Here is a 10627-nt window from a genome sequence, read left to right on the forward strand (position 1 = left end):
TAGATAGATAGATAGATGATAGATAGATAGATAGATAGATAGATAGACAGACAAGACAGACAGACAGACAGACACACAGAGAGAGAGACAGAGACCTAGACAGGGATACATACAGATAGATGATAGATAGATAGATAGATAGATAGATAGATAGATAGATAGATAGATAGATAGATAGATAGATACAGAGAGAGGGGGGAGAGATATGAGAGAGAGAGAGAGAGACAGACAGAGATAGATATAGATATAGATAGATAATAGAGATAGATAGATAGATAGATAGATAGATGATAGATAGATAGATAGATAGATAGATAGATAGATAGATAGATAGATAGATACAGAGAGGGGGGAAAGATATGAGAGAGAGAGAGAGAGACAGACAGAGATAGATATAGATATAGATAGATAATAGAGATAGATGATAGATAGATAGATAGATAGATAGATAGATAGATAGATAGATAGATAGATAGACAAGACAGACAGACAGACAGACACACACACACACACACACACAGAGACAGAGACCTAGACAGGGATACATACAGATAGATAGATAGATAGATAGATAGATAGATAGATAGATAGATAGATAGATAGATAGATAATATAGATAGATAGATAGATGGAGGGAGGGAGGGAGGGAGAGAGAGAGAGACAGAGAGAGAAGTGGGGTAGGACTGCAAGTTTTTAAGAAGAAGTTGGACAACTAATTGTAAGGTTTTCTGCCTAAGCAGGGGGTTGGACTAGAAGACCTCAAGGTCCCTTCCAACTCTGTGATTCTATTCTATATAGATATTGATATAAAACTGTTCCCCTGGGATACAAGGTGCTACCCCCGGCCCAGTCTCTTCAAAACAGTTTGACGATGTCCCTGTCTCTCTCCCTTTCCCTCTCTCTCTCCCTCCCTCCCTCCCTCCCTCCCTCCCTCCCTCTCTCTCTCTCTCTCTCTCTCTCTCTCTCTCTCTTGGCAAATTTGAAAACCAGACTGCAAGAGCGGGAAAACTGAATTTCATCCCTCGGTTTGACCAAATTGGAGGCCAGAAAATACTCTGAACACTTTGGGAAGAGAGAGAGGGGGGGGGAGTGGGGGGGATTGGCCTTTCCTGGCGTTTCTGGGAATCGTTTTTGCTCCGGAGTGATTCAGGAGTGACATCCACACCGTGGCATCAGAGCTCAAAGGATGGCTGTAGGGACGTGACTCACTCAAGGCTGAAGATTTCTGAGTCTAAAGCAAAGCTTGTTCAAATGAAAGAGCCCAAGTGTCCTCTGGCTGGATTCGGCCCCACCCTGGCCCAGGGGCTGCGGGGAGGGGGGGAATGGAGGGGGTACATGCGTCACGGGTGTGGGGGGGAGATAGTTAATGGGCCAGGAGGCTGAACCTGCATCTCCTGAGTGGCAGGAAACTGCCTTATAAGGAGAAGGAGGAAGGGCCCGGACTGAACAAGCAGCAGAAAGGCCTGGAGGTTCAATCAATCCATCAGAATAGAGCTGGGAGGGACCTTGGAGGTCTTCTAGTCCAACCCTCTGCTCAAGTAGGAGACCTTAGGCCATTCCAATCCATCAGAATAGAGCTGGAAGGGACCTTGGAGGTCTTCTAGTCCAACCCCCTGCTCAAATAGGAGACCATTCCAATCCATCAGAATAGAGCTGGAAGGGACCTTGGAGGTCGTCTAGTCCAACCCCCTGCTCAAAGAGGAGAGCCTAGGCCATTCCAGACAAGTGGCTGTCCAGCCACTTCTTAAAAACCTCCAGTGATGGAGCAACTCACAACTGTCTCAGTTAGCAACAGAAAATTTGAGCTCCGTTGTGGACGCAAGTGGAGGAATAGCTGTGGTTCCCAAAATTGTCTCTTAAGCCCCCCTTTTTTCCATCTGCTGCAACGTTGCTCTGAAAAAAAAAATCCGTCCAAAGGTTCTCCTTAGCCTTTCTTCCCAATTTTGTCCACCTGTTGTAAAAGAAACACCCTTTGTGGTGTGTGACAAAGTCACACTCCTTCCAAAAGTGGATCGTGTCCTTCGCCAGAGACTTGACAATTCCTTCTAGCACAATTGTGTACTCCGGGCCAATGTTCAACAGTCAGTTGTGTTGTGGGCAAGGAGTAGACCTGGAGGCAGCATGAAGCTGTGGCAAGTTGTGTTCCCTGCTGCACAATCACCACAACGCAAAAAGCCTCGAGCAGTTTCTTCGGCCCTCAACTGAGCACTAACCCGCCTCATGTTATATCTATCCATTCAACTGATTCTACTCGACGTACGACGAGAATTGAGCGAAGTGAGACATTTGTTGAGTGAGTTTTTTCCCGTTTTACGGCCTTTCTTGCCGCAGCCGTTAAGTGGCTCACCACCGTCATGAAGCTCGCCCGATCGTTTGCCCAATCTGGCTTCCCCCTTGACTTCGCTCGAAGGAAGGTCATCAAAGGACATCACATCACCGTCGTAAATACGAGTCCGTCGCCAAGCGATCTCGTGACCGCAAGAGTCTTAAGTGTGAAAAAAACGGTCCTAAATTGCTTCTGCGGTGCCTTCATAACTTCCAACTGTCGTTAAACAAACAGTTGTAAGTCAGGGACCACCTGTATAATTTCTCGTGGTGGTGGGGGGATTGGGATTCCATCAGTTTAATGCAAAAAAAAAAGATAAAAAGATGCAGCCAGCAAGAATTTGAGCCTTCACTTGTCTTAAATCCACCCACAATTTGGCACCGTCACAACTCGACGATTGAAAAACAAAAATCAAAACCTTAATTTTATTCTGCAGGCAAACGCTTCGCGCGCTTCATTGGCCCGTTTGTTTCTGGATGACAACCAGCACATTTATGGAGAGGCTTAGATTATGTTTGAGTGACAGCAGCTGAACTGGGAGGGCGGGTCTCCTTGCAAAAAATTTGAAGATTTCAAAGGTGTCTCTCTCTCTCTTCACAAAACAATAAATGTTGGTTGATATTTTTGGGTTTTTGGTTTTGTTTTACTGCCAATCGGAGCTTTATGATCGGAGTTTCGATTCCTCCATTAAACCTACGCTCAAATTTGCAACCAGAAAATAAATACCAGCCAAAATGTATTTGTTATCCCTCTCATTATTTCACTACTGCGGTCTGTGAATTTTTTCTCTGATATATTCGGGGCTCTAACAGTGTGTCAATCAATCAAGTGTCTGAATTTTGATCACGTGGCTTATGGGAAAGCTGCAATGATCATACAATGAAAAAGGGGTCACTTAGAATTTCCATGTTCTGTTCTGTTCTGTTCCATTCTTCTTATTCTATCCTACTCTATTCTACTCTGTTCTGTTCTGCATTCTATTCCATTTTATATTTTCTATTCCATTCTATTCTATCCTATCCTTTTCTTCTTATTCTATTCTATTCTGCTTATTCTATTCTATTCTTCTCATTCTATTCTATTCTTCTCATTCTATTCTATTCTTCTCATTCTATTCTATTCTATTCTTCTTATTCTATTCTTCTCATTCTATTCTATTCTATTCTTCTTATTCTATTCTATTCTATCCTATCCTTTTCTTCCTATTCTATTCTATTCTATTCTATTCTATTCTATTCTATTCTATTCTTCTTATTCTGTTCTACCCTATTCTTCCTATCTTATCCTAACCTTTTCTTCTTCTTCTTCTTCTTCTATTCTATTCTTCTTATTCTATTCTATTCTATTCTATTCTGCTTATTCTATTCTATTCTATTCTCATTCTATTCTATTCTATTCTATTCTTCTTATTCTATTCTATCCTATCCTATCCTATTCTATCCTATCCTATTCTTCTTATTCTGTTCTACCCCATTCTTCCTATCCTATCCTATCCTATCCTTTTCTTTTCTTTTCTTTTCTTCTTCTTCTTCTTCTTCTTCTTCTTCTTCTTCTTCTTCTTCTTCTTCTTCTTCTTCTTCTTCTTCTTCTTCTGTTCTTCTTATTCTATTCTATTCTTCCTATTCTATTCTATTCTATTCTATTTTTCTTATTCTATTCTATTCTACCCTATCCTATTATATTCTTCTTATTCTGTTCTATCATATTCTTCCTATTCTATCCTATCCTATCCTTTTCTTCTTATTCTATTCTATTCTTTCCAATCCCAATTCCTCCTCCTCCTCCTCTCTTCCCCAAACCAGCAACTTGCAACGAGGTTGTGTGAATGAAGAACCAACCTGGTGTAACCCGAAGAGCCAGAGGCTGCCCCAAAAAAACCACCAGTGTACACGAACATCGGGTGCTGCTGGTCTGGGCAGGCTTATGTAACTGATGTTCTTGGCCGCCTTGCCAAGAATTTGCTGGCTAGCAAACCGTAGCCATGTGCTCCCACGCATGATTAAATCTACGGCCGGATAGGAAGTGATTCAGATGACTTTCCTAGTACTGGCCTTGAGTAATTCAAATTCCTGCCTTATTTATTTTTTTCCCTCTCTCTCTCTCTTTTTCTCCCTCTGGCTGTTCTCAACTCAGTGACTCAAGACCAAGAATCAATTTTTCTATATATTCTGCTTTTTAGCGTAGAATAGAATAGCAGATTGGAAGGGACCTTGGAGGTCTTCTAGTCCAGCCCCCTGCTCAAACACAAGACCTATTCAATCAATCAATCAATCAATCAATCAATCAATCAGAATAGAACTGGAAGGGACCTTGGAGGTCCTCTAGTCCAGCCCCCTGCTCAAGCAGGAGACCTAAACAATGAATCAATCAGAACAGAGCTGGAAGGGGCCTTGGAGGTCCTCTAGTCCAGCCCCCTGCTCAAGCAGGAGACCTAAACAATGAATCAATCAGAACAGAGCTGGAAGGGGCCTTGGAGGTCTTCTAGTCCAGCCCCCTGCTCAAGCAGGAGACCTAAACAATGAATCAATCAGAACAGAGCTGGAAGGGGCCTTGGAGGTCCTCTAGTCCAGCCCCCTGCTCAAGCAGGAGACCTAAACAATGAATCAATCAGAACAGAGCTGGAAGGGGCCTTGGAGGTCTTCTAGTCCAGCCCCCTGCTCAAGCAGGAGACCTAAACAATGAATCAATTAGAACAGAGGTGGAAGGGGCCTTGGAGGTCTTCTAGTCCAGCCCCCTGCTCAAGCAGGAGACCTAAACAATGAATCAATCAGAACAGAGCTGGCAGGGGCCTTGGAGGTCTTCTAGTCCAACCCCCTGCTGAAGCAGGAGACCCTAGACCCTTTCAGGCCAGTCTCTTTTTAAAAACCACCCCTCACTTCTGAAAGCAAGCTGTTCCACTGGTTCATTATTCTCCTTGTTGGGAAGTTTCTCTTTCATGCCAGGTTGCAGGAGGTTGGACTAGAAGACCTCCAAGGTCCCTTCCAGCTCTATTCGGAATGGAATCAAATTGAATTTTGTAACGGAGACTTTGAGAAATGCTGGTGAGGAGAGCAGCCCCATGGCCCAAAGAACTGGGCGAATTGGCCACTGCTGTGGTTCCTCTCCGTTGTATCTCTAAAGTAGTGTTTGTCAAACAGTTGACCAGACATCAGGCCAAATGACACAATATTCTTTTTAAAAAATTCGTATTCTTGGAAACAAGCAAAGAAATGTATAGTGAGCATCTTTGAACCAAGTTAATTCCCAGAAATCTATCTGTACCATCTCCGTGGGCCAGCGGGTCACAGGTTCTCTTTGCACGTAAGCTAGGGCAAATATTTGGATTTATCTTTTTGCTAAGTCCACCTTCGTTCCCCTTGTGTAGAACAAACTGTTCGAGGTCGGAAAAGAAATGGTCAAATTCCCAGGGAAAAAAATAACCCCAAAATGCACCTTTTACTGCGACTTTCAAGAAGAGACTGGACTGCCCTCTAACAGCTGGGGTTTCCTGCTTGAGCGAGGAGAGGTTAGACTAGATGACCTCCACGGTCCCTTCCAACTCGGTTATTCTATATTCAATGGAACAGAAGTTGCCTTCGGAAGTTGTGGGAGCTTCATCCCTGGAGGCTTTCAAGAAGAGACTGGACTGCCCTCTGTCAGAAATGGTGTAGGGTCTCCTGCTTGAGCGGGGGGTTGGACTAGATGACCTCCAAGGTCCCTTCCAACACTGTTAATCTGTTAGTGGTTTCCTCTCTCTCTCTCTCTCTCTCTCAGCCCAAACCTCCTTACGAAGTGGTGGAAAAAGTAACAGAAGAATAGAACAGAACAAAGAGAGCTGGAAGGGACCTTGGAGGTCATCTAGTCCAACCCCTCCCGCTCAATACATCAGATCTTATACCATCCCAGATAAATGGTTGTCCAATCTCTTCTGAAAAGCCTCCAGCAGCCACAACTTTTGGAGGCCAGTCACTTGACTGATAAATCGATCTCGGATTTTAGAATAAGCAGAGTTGGAAGGGACCTTGGAGGTCATCTAGTCCAACCCCGTCTTCTTAAAAGCTTCCAATGATGAAGCAGACACAACCTCTGTTGGCACGTTATTCCACTATTTCATTGATCTGGGATGATAGGATAACAGAGTTGGAAGGGACCTTGGAGGTCATCTAGTCCAACCCCCTTGCGTGATCCCCTTTTTCTGGCCGTCTGACGAGCCAAATCCAGGGGGAAAGTCTGATTTGCTTAACGACCGCATTGCCAAGTTAACAGCTGCGGAGATTCACTTAACAACCGTGGCAAGCGATGTTGTCCAATGAGCCAAAAGTCGAATCTCTTCGCCACAAAAATGTTGGTCTTGATGACGGTCGTAAATCGAGGACAGCCTGAATGTACCACAGAAGCCGCTGCAAACTTACAAACACTGCCACCCACTGGTTGAAGGATATATCACACTACTGAATAACGGTAGTCCTCGACTTACGACAGTTCATTTAGTGACCAAAGTTACAAAGGGAGACTCAGGATCATTTTTCACACTTAGTGACCATTGCAGATTCCTCAACTGATTGAAGTTTGGATGCTTGGGAGCGAATTCACGTTTATGAAGGTCCCAGTGTCCTGGGGTCATGTGATCCGCTTAACAACCAGGGTACTGTTTTCACAACGGTAGTGATTCACTTAACAACGGTGGCGAGAAAGGTCATAAAACGGAGCAAAACTCACTTAACAAATGTCTCGCTTAACGACAGAAATGTCAGTCTCCTTTTATACCTAATTTCTAGCAGTTTGGAATTTGACAACCTAAAATGAACCCTATGGCCTTATATGCAATAATATATGTAAAAATAAAATAAATCTATCTATAAATCATTGGATCGAAGCCAACGGATTTAAGATCTGGCTGCATTCGCCACCAAGGAGCAGATTGCGTAAATAAGTATAATAAAACACGGGACTTGTTTATCCAGAATATAGTGCATTAAAATAAGCGATAAGCCTTACAAGTGTATTAAAAAACACACGTTTGACTCAAACAATATTTGCGTTAGATAGGTTGATGTGCAAAATGCACAAGGACTTATTCCAACTAGAGACCACTGAACGAACAGATGAACAGCGTCCGGAGGGACCTTGGAGGTCATCTAGTCCAACCCTCCTGGGGCCCCAAGCAGGAGACTCTACACCGTTTCTGACAGAGGACGGTCTGATCTCTTCTTGAAAGCTTCCAGGAATGAAGTTCCCACAATGTCTGGATAAACAGAATAATAACAGAGTCAAAAGGGACCTTGTAGGTCATCTAGCCCAACCCCAGCCTCTGCCCAAACAGGAGACCCTAACCTACATCCTTTCTGACTAATGGCCATCCAGTCTTTTTTCTTCCAAGCTTCCCAGGGAATGAAGCTCCCACAACTTCCGAAGGCTGCGTGGAGTGTGAATCCTACAAGTTTCTGGGCCGTTTGCAAACTACGTCGGGACGAGGGAGGCCCGGTGACCATGTTCAAACCCGGTTTAAACTGAGAGCACGCCAAGGAAGACGATGGTGGCTTAAAACCTAGCTTGTGCTCTTAGTCTCTCCATCAGTATACACCGGGGACGCCTTCCCCAAGGGGAGCCTTCAATGCCTTTTCAAAACAGCAAGCCAAGTGGGAGAGATGGTTAAAAGCTGACAGCGAATCGAAGCAACGGTGTGTGTGTGTGTGTTGTGCTGTGCTGTTGTGTGTCAAAAGCCCCACTGTCTGGCAGCCAAAACAGCCGAGAATTTGGCAGGCGGTTCGAACGTTTTTCTGCCCTTTGAGATTCCCCCCCCTCCCCAAATCTTTCTCAGCTCGGCGAAGTGGCAAGCAACGTCGGGTACCGGCAATTTGACCGGCGGATCTGGGGCACCGCAAACGGGGCAGGAGGAGAAGCGACCCAGCTGCCAGCTTCCCCCCCACCCCGGGGTCTGCCAAGGCGGCTCCGCTGGCATCTCGGAGGGGCTGCCCCAAAGAAAGAGGGGCTCCCCCTGCACTCCAAATGCACCCGAAGGCAGGACGAGAAGCGACGGATGGAAAGGAAGGAGAGAAGCAAGCAGGGAGTAAGGAGGAATTGGTTGACCGTGAGAACAATTCACCAGTGGAACAGCTTGCCACCAGAAGTTGTGGGTGCTCCCAACACTGGAGGTCCCCAAGAGGAGATTGGACAGACATTGGTCTGGAGTGGTCAAGGGCCTCCTTCTTGAGCAGGGGGTTGGACTAGAAGACCTCTAAGGTCCCTTCCAGCTCTATTCTGATTGATTGAAATGGTCTAGGGGTTTCCTGCCTAGGCAGGGGGTTGGACTAGAAGACCTCCAAGGTCCCTTCCAACTCTATTCTGATTGATTGATGGATTGAAATGGTCTAGGGTCTCCTGCTTGAGCAGGCGGTTGGACTACAAGACCTCCAAGGTCCCTTCCAACTCTATTCTGATTGATTGATGGATTGAAATGGTCTAGGGTCTCCTGCTTGAGCAGGGGGTTGGACTAGAAGACCTCCAAGGTCCCTTCCAACTCTATTCTGATTGATTGATGGATTGAAATGGTCTAGGGTCTCCTGCTTGAGCAGGCGGTTGGACTACAAGACCTCCAAGGTCCCTTCCAACTCTATTCTGATTGATTGATGGATTGAAATGGTCTAGGGTCTCCTGCTTGAGCAGGCGGTTGGACTACAAGACCTCCAAGGTCCCTTCCAACTCTATTCTGATTGATTGATGGATTGAAATGGTCTAGGGTCTCCTGCTTGAGCAGGGGGTTGGACTAGAAAACCTCCAAGGTCCCTTCCAGCTCTATTCTGATTGATTGATGGATTGATGGATTGATCAATCGATGTAGTATCCTCTGCTTGAGCAGGGGATTGGACTAGAAGACCTCCAAGGTCCCTTCCCGCTCTATTCTGATTGATTGAAATGGTCTAGGGGTTTCCTGCCTAGGCAGGGGTTGGACTAGAAGACCTCCAAGGTCCCTTCCAACTCTGTCATTCTGTTAAATATTTCTCTGAGATGGTATAGGGCTTCCTGTGTGAGCAGGGGGCTAGACTAGAAGACCTCCAAGATCCCTCCCAACTCTGTTATTCTTTACCATTTCAGACAAATAGCCTTTTAATAATAATAATAATAATAATAATAATAATAATAATAATAATAATAATAATAATAATAATAATATATTTATTTATTTCTTAGCCGCACCCTCTCCCGAAGGACTCGGGGCGGCGTACAACGAAACATACGAAATAAATATGTAAACAAAACAAACATATAGCAAAGACATACACTGAAACATACACAAGGAGGAGGTCGATTGATAAAAACAATTAAAATACAGTATATAAAACCCCTAGAAATTAAATATAATTAAAATACCCAGTTAAAAACCCGTCAGGAGCGATATGGTTAGATCAAAGTTGAGCCAGGCCAGCTGCTTGGAATAGGTGGGTCTTTTCTTAAAAACCTCCAGTGATGAAGCACCCACAGGTTCTGGTGGCAAGGCATTCCACTGGTTAATTGTCCTCCCTGTTAGGAAGTTTCTCCTTAATTCCAGGTTGCTTCTCTCCTGGATGAGTTTTCGTGTATTGTTTCTCGTCTGGCCTTTGGGTGCTCTGGAAAATAATTTGGCCCCCTCTTCTTTGGGGCAGCCCCTCCATGTCATCCACGCTGCCATCATGTCACCCCTAATTATTCTTTTTACTACAGTAGGCATACACAAATCCTGCAACCGTTCTTCGTATATTTTAGTTTCCAGGCCTTTAATTCTCTCGTTTCCTCTTTGCACTTTTTCTTTCCTTTCTTTTTTTTGACCAAAACTGGATGCAGAATTCCAGGTGTGGCCTTACTAAGGCTTTACAAAGTGGTTGCTAACCCTTCACGTGATTTCGGGTGTGTTGGTTGGTTATGCGCAGTTTGCCCGCCTGCAATTCGCAGCCCCTGATTTATGGTTCTCTATTCATTCTTCGCTTTTGTTCACCGTTCCCAAATCCGTCCACAGTTTGGAAAAGAAATGTGCCTAGAATGGAAAGAGGTGGATTATTTCTTCGGCTAGAGGCTTCTGTGTTTCGGTGCCTAATCGGATTTAGGGAAAGTGTCTCTACCGATGATGCGTATAAAAGCAAAATGTATTATTATAGCTTTATTGATTAGCCTGTATCGGCCACATCAAAGCACAAGGTTCAAACACATATCACCAATAAAATCCTATACAAACAATTTAAAGTAGGAGCAGGGTAAAATGCAATAGTTATAGGATAAGATACAATATTTTATTGTTTTGGGACTAGCCAAGACTTAGTGGCTTAGAATATAACAGAATAAGAGAGT

Source organism: Natrix helvetica (genome assembly GCF_964273705.1).
Source record: "Natrix helvetica genome assembly, chromosome: 5".
In the NCBI taxonomy this organism is placed as follows: Eukaryota; Metazoa; Chordata; class Lepidosauria; order Squamata; family Natricidae; genus Natrix; species Natrix helvetica.